Genomic DNA, 19643 nt, shown 5'->3' on the forward strand with positions numbered 1-19643 from the left:
ACCTGAGTTTAAATCACCCTTTTATGTTGTACAAGCTGAAAGACTTTGAATAAGTTACATAATTTCTCTGAGCCCGTTTCTCCACTTTTAAAGTGGAGATAGTAATATTTACAAAGTCATTTTGACATTATACATAGTGATCAACACATAGATCTTGCCCAATAAGTATATTTTCTTCCTAGTTCCTCACATCCTAGGGATCAGCCAATTACCTGTTCGTTTAGTCTTTTCATATGATCTTAATTCCTTCATTTGAAGGAAACTTTTTTTTTTTTTAACTTTTATGTACAGAAAACTTGATAGTGTAAACTTAGCTCAGTTTGACCACCAGTTCTTTGGCCTTTGCCTTTTCCAGCTTGGTGACTTTAGACCCAGGATTTTGCCTCCCTAGTGATGGTGGTTCTCATCATATCTGTCATTGTAATTGGTCCTGATAGCTTAGCCTGAACTCCTTTGTCTTCTGAGTTAACTCATGTGAAGGTGACAGCAATACATGTCTTTCTGTGGACTAGATGCCCCAGCCTGGCCTTCCCTTTGCTAAGGCAGTATGGAATCTCATTTCATGACACAGGGCAGGCAGGAAGACAACCAGCTCAATGGGATCCACGTTATTTGCTATCTCCACCAGCTGAATCTTCTTGTTCCCCACCAATGTGGTGACAGTGTTAAGCCCTGCTCGAGGGACAGGTGGCCTCTTGGTGGAGACATCCCCTTTGCCAGCAGCTTTCTTCTCAGCCTGAGACAACAACCTTGCTTCTCCTCTTGCTTCTTGTCTGGTCTGTACTTGTGGGCCAGCTTAAGCAGTTGAGACACTGGAGGTCCAAGGATGGGGTGAACCAGTTAATCATGGGAGGCAATTTTAGCCGCTTTGCCTCTGCAATCTGATACCATTGGGCCATTTGACAAAGCAGGTGAGATCTTTTTTGAGCTGGGTATCCTGTCCTGAGAAGTAGATGGTAACATTGTGAGTGAAACTCAAATTCCTTGGAAAGTTCGTGTTTAGGGCCACTCAGAAGGGTAGAGCTGCATCACTGATCTTGGTTGTATAAAGTGTTGTCACTATTCTTAATTCATTCTTAAATTTCTTCAACTGAAAGAATTCTGATGGGTCTTTGAAAACTATGTCAACACACACTTTCCAACTTAGACCTGCACCTCAAAGTACGGACATACTTCATTTTATTGCACTTTGCTTTATTGTATTTTGCAGATATTTTGGTTTCTTACAGATGGAAAGTTTGTGGCAACCCTGTATGGAACAAGTCTTTCAGCACCATTTTTCCAACACCATTTGCTCATTTCGTATCTCTGTGTCATATTTTGGTAATTCTCACAATATTTCAAATTTTTTTATAAATATTATATCTGTTATGGTGATCTGTGATCAGCAATCTTTGATGTTACTCTTATAATCCTTTGAAGCACCACAAACCACTCCCATATAGATGGAAAACTTAATTGATAAGTACTGTGTGTGTTCTGACTGCTCCTCTGAACTGCTATTCGCCCCACCTCTTTCCCTCTGCTTGGGCCACTTTTCCCTGAAACGCACTGCTGAAATTAGGCCAATTAATAACTCTACAAAGGCTTCCTGGTGTTCAAGTGAAAAGAAGAGTCCACATTATTCACTCTAAGTCAAAAGCTAGAAACAATTAAACTCAGTGAGGAAGGCATGTCAAAAGCCAAGACAGGCTGAAAACTAGGCCTCTGGTGCCAAACAGTTAGCTAAGTCGCAAATGTAAAGGAAAAGTTCTTGAAGGAAATTAAGAGTGCTACTCCAGCGAACACACAAATGATAAGAAAGCAAGGCAGCCCTATTGCTGATATGGAGAAAGTTTGAGTGGTCTGGATACAAGATCAACCCAGCCGCAACATTCCCTTCAGCCAAAGCCTAATCCAGAGCAAGGCCCTGACTCTCTTCAATTCTGTGAAGGCTGAAGGAGGTGAGGAAGCAGCAGAAGGAAAATCTGAAGCTCACAGAGGTTGATTTATGAGGTTTAAGGAAAGAAGCCGTCTCTATAACAGAAAAGTGCAAGAGGAAGCAGCTGATTGACAAGGTACCTGGTCACCCAAGAGCTCTGATGGAATTGTCTGAGATTAATGTTGTTTTCATGCCTGCTAACACAATATCCATTCTGTGGCCAATGGGGCAAAAAGTAATTTCTACTTTCAAGTCTTGTTATTTAAGAAAAATATTTTGTAAGGCTATAGCTGTGATGGATAGTGATTCCTCTAGATCTGGGCAAAGTACATTGACAACCTGCTGAAAAACACCCACCATTCTAGATGCCATTAAGGACATTTGTGATACATGGGAAGAGGTCAGAATAGCCCCATTAACAGGAGTCTGTAAGAAGTTGATTCCAGCCTCAGGGATGACTTGGACGAGTTCAAGATTTCAGTGGAGGAAATAACTGCAGATGAAGTAGAAATATGAAGAGTACTAGAATTAGCAGTGGAGCCTGAAGATGTGACTGAATTGCTGCAATTCCATGATAAAACTTTCATGGAAGAGGAGTTGCTTCTTCTGGATGAGCAAAGAAAGTGGTTTCTTGAGATGGACTCTCTCCCTGGCGAAGACACTATGAAGACTGTTGAAATGACAACAAAGGATTTAGAATATTACATAAACTTAGTTGATAAAGCGATAGCAGGGTTTAACAGGATTGACTCCAATTTTTAAAGAAGTCCTGCTGTGGGTAAGATGCTACTGCAGAGCACTGCATGTTACAGAGAAATTGTCTGTGAAAGGAAGAGTCAATCGATGTGACAAATTCCATTGTTGTCTTATTTTGAGAAATTGCCATAGTCACCCCAATTTTCAGCAGCCACCACCCTGGATCAGTGAGCAACCCTCAACATCAAGTCCAGACCCTCCATCAGCAAAAAGATTACAACTTGCTGAGGGCTTGGGGGATGATTAGAATTTTTCAGTAATAAAATATTTTCAATTAAAATGCTTGCATTGTGTCTTTAGACATAAGACTATTGCACATTTACTTGACTATAGTGTAAGCATTACTTTTATATGCACTGGGAAACCAAAAAATACATGTGACTTACTTTATTGGAATATTTGCTTTATTGTGGTGATCTGGAACCTGGCCCACAATATCTCTGAGGCATGCTTGTGTAGAACACATTTTTCCCTTGGCAAAAATAATTTACTGTGCTGAAATCAATTTCCCTCTTATTTTGGGCCACTGTTTGTACACTGTGTTTAATATAGACAGCATTGATTTTTCACCACAAAAAGGTGAAATATCAGATCCTTAAAAAAATAAAGAGTTTTAACTAGGTATCCCCAGTAAATTGATCTTAAAATGTTACAGGCCATGGTGTTGCAGATCTGAAGATAACACTTTTTATGACAACCTGGATCTGCGGAGGCCTGACAGGATAAGTCTCTTGCAGAAAGAAAGAAATGTAATAGGGTAGCCAGTGGAAATGAGACAGCACGATGTAATGAAACGTATCAATGTAGAAGAACAAAATCGTGAAATTTTAGATTGACGGGGACAAAGACAGTTCTATGATCTTCTAGAAAGGAAAATTAAAAAAGCAAATTCCTACAAAGAATCAGGAATACGAATGATTTTAGACTCCTCAATAACAACAAAAGGAGCAATAAGACGACTGGATCTGACTCTACCATGCCGAAGAAAAGTTAATTCCAACAGCATGTTCTACACTCAAACTACCTACCACCTGCCAGGATAGAAAAAAAATAATTTTTCTCAATTCAAGCTCTTAAAACAGTTACTTCCATTGCAGCCTTTCTAAAGGGGCTTCCTGAAGATGATTTCCACCTTAAGAGGGAGCAGACCAAAAAAAAAAAAAAAAGAGAGAGAGGGATGATGAGAGATTCGTAACAGGAAAGATGCAACACAGGAGGGAAGTGATGAGACTTGTCAAGATAGAGCAGGAGGTTGATCTCAGGGAAACAACTGTGCCCCAGACATAGACAGACATTCCTGGAGTAGTGACACAGGAAACAGACATATGGAGGGCTGTCAGCTCCGCACCCCCTGTGGAGGTGCCATCTTGAGTCTGATGAAATTTCTGGAGGATGCGTTTCACTCCAAGTTTGTAAACTAAGAAAGAGGAAGACATAATAGCTAGAAAACAAAGCATTAAACTCCAGATTAGTAAATGATTAGTAAATTCCAAGAAGAATAGTTAAGAGAAGTAGCAACCTGGTGACGGTGTGCAGCAGACCTGGAGCAAAACTAGCCCAGAGAAGACAAGGAAGTCTCCAAAAGAGGTACTGGGATTCATGAAGAAGGAAATGTCTCGGTAGATTAACTGGGCCTATTGACCTGATGGAAAATTGTCCTATGGAGCTATCAGGAGGTTGGAAGAATTAGCAATAAGTGCAAAAATAAAAAGCAAATTAAAAAAGCAACTACTTTAATTTCTAGAAAAACAGAAAGAAGGAAAACATCATAATTCACTCAGTGTTTGACTGAACAACATTTGCAAAGGTGTCAAAGAAACACTGAATGTTATTTAAACTAAAAATTATAAATCCATTAGGAAGAGGGTAAAGAAAAGTGGGGTGGGGTGGCAATGTAAAAAAGAGAAACCCTCATCTAACATAAGAGGAAATCAATATGCATATGATCCAGATGGATGTCTGTAAATTCCAGAAGAAGAGAATAAAAGAAAGGGACTTGAGGAAGTGAGGAGGGAGAAAGGGAGCAGCCTGACATCTGGGAGCTGGCAGGCATGATGTCCCCCACCTTGAACATAAGCTTCAGGGAACATCAGTATCAGACAAAGCCATTCTGTGCCTAGGATGGATCAAGACAAAATCAAGACCAGTCCATAATCACATCTGAACACAGACAAAACCGAGCATTGTTCAAGCCACAAAATAACCGAACTTCCCCCTTCCTGCTTATTATGAGCGATTGCTGTCTCTTCACCCACATAGTTTTAGCTTCACTCTTGTCTCTCCTTCTTCAAGATAAAATTTATAATGATAGCCAATTATAGAATTGCCCCTGCTTGCAGATAGCATCCAATCCTGAGCAAAGACCAACTTCCTTAAAACTTCCCTCAAATCACCTAACACAAGCTCAAATCTAATGAGTTTATCTAACACCTTCTTCCTAGGACTCCCCCAGATCCCCACAGCTTGTGGTCTCCCAAGCTACAGCGAACAATAAACCAACTCTTTCAACCACAGGTCTGTTCCTGATGGTCTTTGGCTGGAGAACATTTATTTATAGGAAGTATGGAGAGAAAAACCACTGAGTTTTGTTAAAATTCTTCTAGTACTTTTGGACTCGTTAAAGTATATATGCATGCTGCTTTGATAAAATACAAATCAGTTTTTAAAAAGCTTATCACATATTACTTACCAAGGTGGGAAACCAAATGCATATGATGGCTGATTAGGAGATTTTGTAATTGTGGTTTTAAAAGGTGTCATCTTATTCAGCAAGTCCAATGATTTCCAGTGAACCCTGAAAATAACTGGGCTACTAACAGGTATTATTGGTCCCTGGTCCATGGAGGACAACAATTTTAGACCCTGGGTCTGGTCAGCAGCAACAGGAAAGGGTTAACCAGTAGGAGAATTGAAACTGAATCCCCTTCACTTGCTCTATTTTGCAAAGACCAAATATTAAGAGGAGAGAAAAATGAGTATGGCTATTCCACAAAATTTAGATCACTGCTCAAAATGAGCTTGCACATATTTATTCACTAGTGATCCATGAAAATAAAGTACTCACTTTAAAAAGTCAATATAAAATGTCAAGCATCGGATGCACAAAAAAATGGATACACCGAAAAAATATCTAGTATGTGCCAATTTTGATTGATGTCAAATTCAACCTTGTTTCTAAACATCCATCCACTTCTGTGGCTCATGCTAATGGTTTCTTTTAATTACAGGTTCTGATTCCTGGAGGTGATTACCATGGCCAATATTTTTTTAGCTGCCATTAAAACTTCTCTTAAATTACAGAGGGGAAACAGCTACGCATCAACATAATCATGATCCAAATTAGGCTTAATAGTACAGATGCCCATGGGTCAAACAAAAAGTCACAATTTTAGAATCTGCCAGGATGTTATAAAGAGGGGAAAATCCCAAATATTGACTTCAATCATCCAGTTTCAATAACTTTCAACACATTGTCAATCCTGTTTTATTTATACTCCCACCCACTTTCCCTACAGACCCAGAATACTTAGAAGCGGATACAAGATACCATATCATCTCATCTGTAAATGCTTAAGAAAATGCCCATGGAAAGATAAGAGCCTTCTTTTTGTGAGCATAAACACAATATCATTTTTGCATCTAAAGTTACTACCAATAAACCTATAATATACCCAGTGTTCAAATTTCCCCCAAATATCTTAGAAGTATTGTCACATAAATGCTGATATAGTTAATATTTTTCAATTGGGATCCAAAAATTCCATACATGGCTTTTGATTGGTTTGTCTCAAAAGTTTCTATCACTTTCTCCCTTCTTCTTTTACCTGTTTGCAACTTATTATTTGAAGAAAACTTCTTTTTGTCTTGTAGAATTCTCATATTCTGGATTTTACTATTTGATTCCCTTTTTTTTTAAATTTTGTCTCCACCTACATACCCCTCTGAGACTTTTCTTTATAGGTTAAGATTAATCAGTGGGTTCAGGTGTTGTCAGATTAATTCATCCATTATAAAGATTTCCATCCACTTTCCACCTAATGGTTTGGGCAGCCATTCATGAATATTATCTACATCCATTATTGCCCTAGGGGGAGCAAAATGGTTATATTCTAATTTCATTATTACTTCTGCAATTATCAGCTAAAGTAATTTTTATAACCAAGACTGTTTCTCATAATGATTACCCCAAGGACGGTTCACATAGAAAAGAAAATAAATGCTTGATTCTTTCTACTTATTTACCAGTTCACAGCCTGAGTGTGATTCCTCCCTTCCTCCAAAAGTTGTCTAAGAAATGTTCTGTTTTATTTTGTCTTGCTTTAATATTATTATAAACAGCTGTACATTTTAACGTAGGTATTATATTTCAAGTTACTACACTTGTCTTTATTTATGGTTCCTAAATTTTCCACCCATTTTGCCAGGGGGATATTTTTGAGGTTAACTCCCAAACACTCCTGACACAGCCCAGAGTCATTAGGAGTGTTCTTTGTAGGAAAAGCTGTCCCTGGCTCATCTTGTCCATTTCATGTCCCAGACCTGGAATCAACTGTTCTCCACGGTGTTCTTGTTTCTTGTACAGACAAATGATATTTCAAAATCATAACCTGGATTCAGCAGGGTGTTCCTGTTACCGACTGACAATTGTTTCCAGGCTTTGTTAGTGGACAGAGATAAGAAAAAAAATCATAAAAATATGTCATGAATTCATGCTCTTATTTCCAGTTCAGATTTAGGATTAACCAGTTTTCACTTCATTTTGATCTTGCAATATGTCTCCTTTCCCTTATACTGAAAATATTGGTTCCTAATAACATTAACATGGTTACTTATTGGCTTTATCATGTATGTGTGTGTTTCCGATTGTATTCAGGGTAATTTGTTTAGAGTTGTCCCAATTTACATATTTAAATCTAGTTAACGATATATGACAAACCAACCACCTAACTCAAAAGTATACAGATTTATATATACCCCCCCAAATCTAGCTTTACAGATTCCAGACAAGGCGCAGAAACCTCATTTCACAGAAAGGCTACTGCATAGAAAGTCTGTCATTTCTACAGAGAAAAAAATGAAAAGAAAAATCTCAAATTAGATAAAAGGTACAGTCGTGCCTGTTCAGATCTCAAGCTGGATGATCAGGACTGGTGATTCTTTTTCAAATTAAAGTGAGAGGGCCAAGAAGGTTATGAAAAATCACAGTGAAATTTTTTTTCACTGTGTTGAGAAAGATGGCAAATGAGATGAAGATGGACTTTGTCAGAGAAAGTGTCTGAATGAGGAGCAGTAGCACGAGCTAGCTGAATAGACAGGAGCAGAAAGGGAATATCTGACATTGAGATTGAAGGATGACACAACCTCTAGGATGAAACACTTTGCATGCAGGGCCAAGGGATGGTGAAGATAGAGGTACTAGAGCTAAAGAAATCTAGGAAGTGGGAAACCAGAGTTGGGTCTATCATTTACATGGGTGTCTCTAAGGTGGCATAGGGTCAGCTCAGGGAGTGACTCAATTTAGATGTAGGGAATAAGTTATTAGAATTTCTACTTATACCTGACAACATCCTTTCAATATTCCTTTCTAGCATGTGTCTTATATTGTATATTAGAGTTCAGTACTCTTTATAGAGGGACTGATTCACATGAACAAGCAGACAATTAAGAATGGAGTTGGCCAGTGTAGAGCATAATTTTTCAGTTATACATGGAAAGGAAAATTAAAAATAAATAAATTAAAAAAAAAAAAGAATGGAGTTGGCCAGACTCTGCAACCTCTTCATAGGGGCCAAATTATACTCCATGGCATGGTTATGCTGCCATGTAGGTAATCCATTTCTTCTTAAGAGAATATGTGATTTGTTTCCAGTCTTCAGTATTATAAAAATGGTAAAATAAACATTTTTCTACCATATGTTTCTGCATAGTTATTCAACTTGGATAAATTTTTAGAAACAGAAACAGTGGGTGGAAAGTTATGCATTTTCAAGGTATATTAGCTAAGCCGGTACATATAATTGGAAAATACAATACTGACTGCCAAAATGTCACTGAGAATGTTAATTGGCTTTGTATTTTATGAAAGTTCTTATCAAATCATAAATAAAATAAAAATGATTAATACGAGGATAGAGAAAAAATTCATCAGCATAAACACTGATAAATCTGATTTTATGAAATGTAGATAAAAAATATTTTGTACACTAATTCTATTTTTGTTTTTAATAAGAGTCCCAATTTCCTAATATTTTCTTTTATATACCTATTTTATTACATAGACTAATTGGTGTGACCAAGTGGCCAATTTATGTCCCCAGAATCATGGAAATTTCACTATGCAACACAGAAACCAGCTTTTCCTTTGCCACTTTTCCTTCCCAGATAATATGGCGCAGATGTAGATAAAAGGTAACACCAGACATACTTTGTCAAACTCAAGGTAGCTGACTGATTCCTAAAACAAGAACAAACACCACTAAAAGCCCTCAGTCTAGTTTTTATTATTATTATTTTTTACTATTTTACCAGCTATTTTTTTACTATTTGATGCTAGTCAATGGTACTACATAATTTCAATTTATTGCTTCAATTTCCAAATCTGGAAAAATCAGTTGGAAAATCAATGACATTCAACTGTAATATCAAGCTAACCTTCAACAAAATTGTCCAAAATGGCGTTTCCCATAGAAGAGGAACCATTCCACTCATCCATGTAATAGAATGAGCATTAGCTTCTGTTTATGTCTTTAATTAGGCATATTCTCTTCTTCCAGACTGACAGTGCACAAAGGAAAAAACAGAAATCTGATCATGCAGATGAGAACAGTAGAGTGCTTCTTAAAACATATTAACCAAGTCATGGAATTTCTGTGGTTAAAGTCGTAAATGGCCCCAGAGAGGCCACTGATAATAGCCGTTTTGACTGAATGGAGTCCTGTAGTCAATGCATGCTGTTTTAGGTGTTTTTTTGTTGTTTTTTTCAATCACTTGATTCACTATTTTTGTTGTGGTCCCACGAGGCTTTGCCCTCTCCTGTGGAATTTTCTTGACTACAGTCTCATTAGATGACATGTGTTCTAATTAGATTTCGTGGCCGTTAGACATTATTATGCTAGAAAACCCACATTCCTTCCTCCCTCTTCCCTTTTCCATTACTTCTATCCTGCTCTTGTGTTTTTATTTATGCAAGATGCAAGCCAGATGTTATATTAATAAGATAGTTGATTTTCCTCAAGGAACTATTCATCAGCATAGAAGTAGACCCTGTTGCAATTTCTGGGAATTCTTTAAATTCTTTCCTTGCTTTTTTTTTTTTTCCTTTTAAGTAGTAAACTTTGGAAGATAGACTTGAAAGCAATATTTCTGTAAGTATAGAATTACTTCTGTTTACTGTGAATGTTGATGGAGAGTGGGAATTTTCACAACTAAATTTTAAAATTAAAGAAGAAAGAATTAAAACAGGAACTAGAGCTTATGAATGTAAGAAACATATCACAAGTAATGTGTGTAAACTGTTTGAAAACTTAATTAAAATGAAACAAAGATGCTTTATCAAAGCAAAGGAGTATCATACACAATGGAGTCCAGATTCTTTGTTATTTGAGATGATGTATACTTTAAAATACAGAGAATTAGATGATATTTTCATTTCTACCCCAAATGTTATTTTATAAAATGGATGATGTTAAAACAACAACAAAAAAAGAACTTCTTACACTTTTCAGATGACTACATCTTCTAGGGCACAAAAAGATTTTTTTTTTAAGACCACAGTTAAATTCATTATGATTCCAAAAACAATCTCTTAAAACAGACATGAGATCCTTAAACTACCAAACATCCCAGGAACACTCAATAAAATTTTGGAAATCTTTTTAAAATTCTCTAAAGTCTTATTTTTGTGTCCTCTCTCCTTGTTGGTTTTGGTTCTGTAGCTTAAATTAACTAACCAGACAAAGGAGGTCATCTGAAGTCCATGACCACAGGGGTAAGACTTGAAGCTGGGGAACAAGGAGGTACTTCTCCCTTTCAATCGGTTGTTCATGCATTCATAACCTGTGTGTATTATTTATAAGTTGAAGCAGCATCCTGATTTTTATTTACAGCATATTTTGAAATCAAACTATGGACAGCCCCAGCAACCGCTGCTAGCTTCCCCAGTGCTATCAAGGTAGGAGCTGGTAAGACTCATCCTTGATTTCACTGAGCCATTTCTAGTAGTGGTTATCTTCCAGCAAAAACCAAGCCCTCAGGGTCTCAAGAGCTACCAGGGTTTGTAGTTGTGCTAATAGCCTTGGAGGTGGGATACTTTCATCAGCACTTCCATACCGTTATCTTAGTCATCCAGAAAAGTCTCAGCTTTGAACTCACGTTTGTCCTCCTTAAAGACTTCTGCTTTCCATGATTCTAGACTCTGTGGTGTGCTTCCTACTTCACTGGCTTCTCCTTCTCAGCCTCCTTTGCTGATTCATCTTCATCTCTCTGAACACTTATCGTTGGAGTCCTCCAAGCTTCAGGCCTTGTACAACTACTGCATCCTTTTGGTACTATTACCAGGTCCAGATGCCATCTTTATGGGCCGACTCCAAATTTTAGATCTTTACCCAGATCTTCTCTCCCGTATATCCAATTGGCCGTTGCACACTACCACTCCAATGTCTAGGGTCTTTGCAATAACGTACTTTGAACATCACCTGATTGCTCACACTTCTCACTTCTTCACGCCCAGGTCCAAGCTATGGCTATCTCTCCCTTGGGCAATTACAGTAGACTTGGCAATTACCAGTCCTCTTGAGGACCCATTTCCTTCCTACAGAAATAGTCCAAGTTATATTCTCTACACTATAGACATAGTGATCCTGGTAAAAATAAGATAAGTCATGTCACTTTTCAGCTCAGTAAGTATTTATTTATTTCTCTCCATCACACTGGTTGCAATGTGGTACATCAGGTGCCTTATATTCTTATTTTGTTTATCATCTGCCATCCTCCATAAAAATTTAAACTCTATAAGGGCAGGAATTTTTACCTTTATTGTTTACTGATGTTTCCACGTCCCCTAAAATAATACGTTGGTAATAGAGTGCTTAATAAACAAGTGTTGAATGAATGAATTTCAGATGGCCTTGAAAGCATACGTATTACCAGTCAATCTGCTGGCAAACAGAAAACAACAGCCTACAGCATTCATGGTTGTGTGTTTAGAGCTACGGTGGACAAATACAAAGAATAACTGCCCTCAAAAGAATTGTAAGAAATTATATTCTACTGTGGGGTTTGAGACACCTCTGTATAGAACACAAACAGCCCAATACAACACAGAGGGTCAACAAAGTAAGAATCACCACTTCTTACGTCACTGCTATCTTTTCAAACAAGACTTGTAAATACATCGTTTGAAAATCAATTTATTTAATCATTTTATTTTACTTTATTTGGGAGGGAGGTCCTTGATTTTTTAATTCTGTTTTTATTTTTATGTTATTAGTTTTCTTAATGGAGGTACTGAGGATTGAACCTAGGGCTTGTGCATGCTAAGCACACACCCTACCACTGGGCTAAATCCCCTAAAATCCATTTTTTTTTAAAAAGCAAGTTACAAATCTATTCATTTGTCAAGAACAGTTTCACACATCACCAAGGAGGTTGACCTCAAAATCAGCATTTATTCAAACCCTTATTTATTCAAACATTTATTCAAAAAACAGATTCTGTGAGCCTCTTGTGTACCAGACCCTGCCCGAGAGCATATACTCTAACTGTGGATGAGAAGGGCCGGTAACTTGCACATTTTGTGATTTACTTGGGCTTTGACCTAACAGATGATGGAAAACTGGGACGTCTTCTTCATTCTTGTGTACCACAGAAGCATGCTTCCCCTTATACCTAGAATTCCTCCAAATTTTTTGCTCAATAATATAAGTTATATTTAAGTTTCATTTTCAGTAGAAATGAAAGCAACCACAGAAAGCCTTGTACATGGGTGTTCAGAACAGCTGAATTATTAATGTTCAAACACTGGAGACAATCCAGTGTCAGTCAATAGTTCAATGAGTAAACAAACCATGCCATAGTCACACAATGTAATACTAATAAGTAATATAAAGGGTAAACTATTGATGTGTGCAACAATTTGGGTGGATCTCAAAATCTGCATGCTAAATGGAAAAATAAGTGACACAAAGGGAATGGTATAATGCCATTGATTTAAATTATAGAAAATGCAAACTAATCCACAGGGACAGAAAGCAGATCAGTCATTGCCTGGAGACATGGATGAAGGAAAGGGAAGGTTCTAAATGGCTTGAGGAAACCTTTAAGAGTGATGGAAATACTTGTCACCATCACTGTGGTGGTATTTTATGGGAGTATACACCTGCCAATGCTCCTCAGATTGTGCTCTTTAAAAGAGTTATATCTCAATAAAGTTGTTCCAAAAAATAGACATACTGTACAATTTATTAAAAAGGAATTTTGGAACTATATCTCCCCCTAAATAAAAGCACTGGCTGAAGCACCTACATGTTTGGTACATATTGATGCTAAATGCACCATTGTGAAAAAAATACGTATTTGTAGATAATAGTTAGCACTTATGTAATGTGTACTATCTACCACAACATTTGTGAATTTAATTGCATTAATAAGAATTCTATATAGTAAGTTCTATTATCACAAATAAAAAAAAAATACGGCACAGTGTCCTGTATGGTAGGTTAGGACACTGAGAGCCTAGTCTGTAAGGTTACCCAGTTGGTAAATTGCAGAACAGAGACTTTAAGGCATGCAGCCTGTCCCCAGATGCAAGTCCTTAACTCCCACAACATGCCACCACAGTAGAAAGGAAGGAAGAAATTAAAGAACTCAGAGAAGAGAGCTTCTCTGTGTGCTTGGCAGTCAGAAAAGTCTTTTTCAAAAGGCAGGATGTTTGCTGAGCTTTGAAAGATAAGGAAGCTTTGGAAAAAGAGGAGGGTAGAAGTACCTCTCAGACAACGCCGGGCATGAAAGGGCCTGAGAAGGTGTTTGTCCAGTCTTTGGTGGCATTCCTCACAGGGTGAGTCAGATCAAAATCCGCTGACATTTTATCTTGTAAATACTGCATGCAGGATATAAATAGCTGGCTCCGGGTGGAAGAAGGGCAGGGGCGGGGTGGTTTCTCCCCTGGCAGAGGGCCCGTGGCAGGAAAGGAACAAAAGATGGAACTAAAGCTGTTTAACGATTAAAGAACCAATCCTTTTCTTTAATGTATTATATGACTGAGAAAAGGGAAAATGATGAGCTGTGGCTGCTCAAACTGACAGGGAAAAGGAAATACTGCTTTCACGGCACCATTCACCAACCCCAAAATTGGTCGCCAGAATTACTCATAGTCACGACAAAAATATTGCTCTTGTGATTTTACCATGGCGGTAAAGATGATGTTAGCCAGACATCTGAGACAAAAGACAGTGCATACATTCATGTCCAAAGAAACCCAGAGACATGTCGCATACCAAAGAACAAAATATGAGGAAAGGACAGCCAAAGGAAGTGAAGGTCACACAGGGTTGCTGAAGAAGCCGAGAGGACTAGACACAGATCTTGAGAAAGTTTACAAAGCAAAAGCAACAATTAAAGACTGGAAGGAGGAGAGCAGGCTTGTGGCGGAGGTTGCCCTGAATCCATGCTGATACAAAGAAGAGACAGGAAGAGCGGCAGTAAGAGACATCACACAGATTCGCCCTATTTGTAGGAAACAGTCCGGCAATGAAGAAGTGGGAGGAGACATTGCCCATTATGAGCAAAGCTGCTGCTACCAATTTGAGTGGCTGGGAAGAATAATGTGCAGCATGATGACAAGACATTTAACGGATATTGTATTGCATATCTGAAATTTGCTAAGAGAGTAAATCTTTAAAGTTCTCATCACAAGAAAAAAAAGACTTTTGTAACTACGTTATGGTGATGGATGTTAACTAGACTTATTACTGTGATCATTTTGCAATACATACAAGTATTGAATCATTAGGTTGTACGCCTGAAACTAATGTAAGGTTATATACTGATTATATCTGAATTTTAAAAACTTACAGCAATAAAATGTAGCACTTAATGTTTAAAGGACACTAATGCAAATCAATAAATAAATTTCAAAATGCCTAAGTGAATAAATAATTTAACATAAAATGAGAAATACAGATGACTTCACGTATTGAAAACATATTCAACTTCACTTTTGTATTTCATGGATTATTGCTTTTATTTTTATTATTTTCTTTCTTCTACTTTGACCTTAGTTGGCTCTTCTTTTTATGGCTTCTTGAGATGGAAACTTGTATTAGTAATTTTAGACTTTTCTTATTTTCTAATGTAAGCATTTAAAACTATAAATTTCTAAGTACTGCTATAAATCTCTTTTATGTTGTATTTTCATTATCATTCAGTTCAAAATATTTTATTTTCTTATGTAATATCTTTTTTGACCCATGGATTTTTACAGATGTGTATTATGTAATTTTAAATATTAGGGGCTTATATATCTCTCACTGACATGGATTTCTACACTGCAATTTGTCAGTCTTTCAAAATTTATTGAAACCTGTTTTATAACTCTGGCTTTGGTCCATCTTGGTGAAAATAGTGTGTACCTTTGAAAAGAATGTGTTGAGTGTTGTGGTCTACAAATATCAGCTAGGTGGAGTTGATTAATAGAGTTGTTAAGATTGTTCTTAGTTTAACTGATGTTTTCTCTAGTTATTCTATCAACTTCTGAAAGAGAAGTGTTAACGTCTCCAACTATGGGGTAGACTTGTACATAAATAACAGACATTTTATTGTATTCATTTTAATCATCTCAATATTTACTCATAAATGTTGAAAGTCTACTATTAGGCATATATCCACACATTCACAATTGTTATGTATTACTGATTACTTACCATTTTCAGTATGAAATAGCCCATTTTTTTGATAAAAATTTTGTCAATAAGTCTACTTTGTCCAACATTAATATAGACATTCCTGTTTTCTTATTATTAGTGTCCACAGGATATATCTTTTTCTGCCTATTTCCATTTAATCTATCTGTGTCACAATACAGTGAGCTTCTTGCAGACCACATCTAGTTGCATCTCACTTTAAAAAAAATTCATTCTGTTCTCTAATTGGAATGTTTAATCCATTTACATTTAATGTAATTATTGGAATAATTGAATAAAGGTATACTATTTTGTTATTTGTTTTCTATCTGCCCCATCTGTACCTCTTTTTTTTTTTTTTTTTTTTTTGGTGTTGTTCTTTTATCTCCTTTTCTGCCTTTTTTGGGGGGTTAATGTCTTTTGGGTGAATATCTCTTAGAATTCTGTTTTAACGTCTGTATTAGATTTTGTGCTTATTTGCAGTGGTTATTTGAGAGATTATAATTCTTTTCCTTAATTTTGCACAATCTAATTAGAGTTAATATATCACTTTAAGTAAAATGCAGTATTTTGTGGCCTTTATAGTTCCAGCTATCCTGATACTTTATGCTATTGCTGTCATATATGCTACATTTAGGTTTGTAATTCAAATTTTTTCCTTTAAAGAGTCATTGTATTTAAGGAATTAAGAAAAAATAATTAAAAATATATATATATCCACATACTAACCATTTCTGGTGCTCTTCATTCCTTTTTAAGGATTTGAGTTTCCTTATGGTATCATTTCTCTTCAGCTTGAAGAGCCTGATTCACATTTCTTACTCAGTAGGCCACAAATTCTATCTGAAAAATGTCTCTACTATGCCTTAATTCTTGAAGGACATTTTCTCTGCATTTACAGTTCTGGATTAATAGTCTTTTTTTTTTTTTTTCTTTCTTTCAGTATTTTAAAGATGTCTTTACACTGACTTCTGAATTTCATTATTGCTACCTGAACAATAATTCTTAACTGTCAAACTATCATTTCCTTATATGTAATGTGTTATTTACCTCTGGTTGCTTTAACAGAGATTTTTTTCTTTATCTTTGGTGTCTGGTATTTTGAAAATGATGCTTCTAGATGTGGTTTTCTTTGTGTTTACTCTGCCACATTTTTATGAGATTCTATATCTGTAAATTTTTCACCAAATTTTGGAAAAATTTAGGCATTACTTCAATTTATTTTTGCCCCATTCTTTTCTCTCCATTTTGGGTACAGTTTTACATCCGTGTCACTTTGATTCCTCCAGGAAGCAGATCACATTACAGAATTATAGTTAAGAGATTTACTGGGGGAAATGCCTGTGAATGATAAAGGGAGAGGGAGGAGGAGATGGAGAAAGCCTTCATACCACGATGCAGTTCTGACATCTGTGAAAGAAGAAAAGGAAGAGAGAAAGACTAAGTAGGAAGAAACTCAGGCTGCAGTCCAACTGTGAGAAAACGTCAGGTTGATAGGGCTCCCCACAGCAAAGACTGTTAAAAGAGCTCAATGTTGAGCAGAGATGGCCTGGCTCTAGTACCCCACTTTGTTTACTACTTGGGAATGCCTCGAGAAAGAGATGGGCTCAGGAGAATTGGTGGGCACTTGGAGCTATCAGTCAACTATGTATCTTGCTGTAGGTCCCTGAAGGGAGATCCAAGTGGTGTGTTTTCATGACCACCACAGTGTATGTTGGAATGCTCCGTATTGTATCTGATGCTCTGTTCTTTTCATGTCAACCAATGTTCATTCTATTCTTCTGATTGCATCATTTCTGTCTGACTCAACTTCAAATTCACAGAATCTTTTGTCATCTCCAATCTGCCATTAAGTTCATTGTCTGAAATTTAATTTTAAGGTTATTACTATTTTTTTAGACTCTCTGCTAAGTTCTTCATTTTCTGTGTCTTTCCCTCTGCTGAAATTTCTCATCTGGTTATTATGAATATATTATCTTCAATGTCTTAAACATGTTTATAATAGGTGTTTTATAATTCTTATCTGTTTATTCCAAACCTTGGATCATTTTAGGATTAATCTTAGTTGATTTTCTCTTTGGTAAGTGTCCACCTGCTTGTTTCTTCATATGTGTAGTAATTTTGAATTCCTTCGTATATCATTTGAAGTATACATCATAAAGACTATGAATTCTGTTATGTTTCTCTTAAGAGTGGTGATTTTTGAACTTGGCTGAACTCACACTATGTTTTTCCTGCAATGGAATTCAACTAAAATTTATTTTCACTGCTTTCAGCCTAAACTGGCTTGTTTGGAGTCTCCCAATAAAGGTGTAATTTAAGGATCCTCCAGAGATTTGAAAATAGCTTACACACACACACACACACACACACACACACACACGAAAATAGCTTACACACAGAATTTAGGACTCCGTATTCTGCATCACCCACATTGTTTTCTCCCCTCATTTCTAGCTGTGATAGTAGCCCTGAACTCCATTTTATGGTTTGTTTCTATCCAGTATGAGCCATCTTGTGATATACAAACTGTAACCTGCCTTGAGTCAAAAAGCCATTAAAAACAGCCTAATCACTCAGTGTCCTTTCTTTTTTCTAAGTGTCCACACTTACTCTGGTTTCTCTTCAAATTGTATAGATCTTTTGCCTTTTACTAAGTGTCCACTCGCTTCCAGCTTCTGCCTCCTTTTGTTACACTACAAGGCTTTCCAGTAGTTATACATACCTTTTACAGATTTTATCATTGTTTTGCCCAATCCATAATTGCTATCCATAGAAGGTTTTGTCTGCTAGCAGCTATGCTACCATTAGTCCTCATTTGTAATAAAATGCATTAAAATTAAAATTACAATGATATGTAGTTTTTGATCACAGATTGGAAATATCAAATGTAATATGTGTGCAATACAGTATTGACTGCAATAAAAGGAATTGTTATACATTGTTGATGAAAGTAAATTATTATTACCCATTAGTTCTTTATTGTAGAAAGTAAGTCAATGCAGTCCTTATTGAAATTAAAAATGTAAACACTTTTTGAGTAAGCAAATCCAAGATTTTATCCTACAGATATCCATACACAAGAGTCAATGGTAATGGATATACAAGGATATTGACAACAACATTGTAATAGCAGAGGAAATGAAAATGCTACACATTGATCAATGGGAAACTAACTCAATTAATTGTACTACATATACACAATAAAGTACCATGAGGAGAGCAAACACATATATAGTGTTTGGTTGAAGCATACACCACTCTAAGTGCTTTATATGTATTATCTCACATAATTTCCCAACAATACTACTATTATCCCATTTTACATAAGAAGCAAGAGGTTAAGCACCATGGCCAAGATGACACATATAGTGAGTGGTAGGACTGGTATTTGAATTCAGGAGAGTCTGATTCTGAGTCCATGAGTTTGACCACCATAATATGCTGTCTCACCATAATATAACAATTAGTCTTATATATCATGAGAATGACATAGCTCCCCAGGTAGTAATTGGAACACTGCTCATGATGTAAATTTAAATGAAAAGGGAAAGTTCAGAATATGTATACAGAGTCCACCATGAGTGTAAAATAATTAATAGACTATATATATATATACACACACACACACACACACACACACACATATGTATATTTTTGTTTCTGCATAAAGCATTCCTGAAAATATACTGAAACAAACAAACCAACCAACCCAACCCTGGTCCTTGGGGAGATAACTAAATAGCCAGAGTACACAGGCAAGGGAGACATTTCACTGCATGCCGCTCTGTGACTTTTGAATGTCATGTTTTACCTATAGATAAAAATTCATTAAATATTCTTTCTAAAATAATACATACTTAGTGTTTAGTGCAGTGCATGGTTTATTGTAATTACTGTCTTAAAAGTGAAAGTGCTCATCAAGACTGAAATGGCCAACTGTTTACACACAGGCAAAGAGAGAAGACTTGAGCCAAATGGCTGTTAACAGCATTTTAGCTCTTCCGCAGTAGCACACAGCCAATACAGAGCTGGGTCTTAAGTGGACAGTAAACACTGCCCAGGTGACA

The 19643-nt window shown here is 36.5% G+C and overlaps 1 pseudogene; it reads right to left on the minus strand.

The window, feature by feature from the left end:
• Positions 1 to 310: 310 nt before the first annotated feature.
• LOC116663529 lies at positions 311 to 9389 on the minus strand (annotated as a pseudogene).
• Between the last annotated feature and the right edge of the window lie 10254 nt (positions 9390 to 19643).

This window comes from Camelus ferus, chromosome 5 (genome assembly GCF_009834535.1).
Source record: "Camelus ferus isolate YT-003-E chromosome 5, BCGSAC_Cfer_1.0, whole genome shotgun sequence".
Lineage (NCBI taxonomy): Eukaryota > Metazoa > Chordata > Mammalia > Artiodactyla > Camelidae > Camelus > Camelus ferus.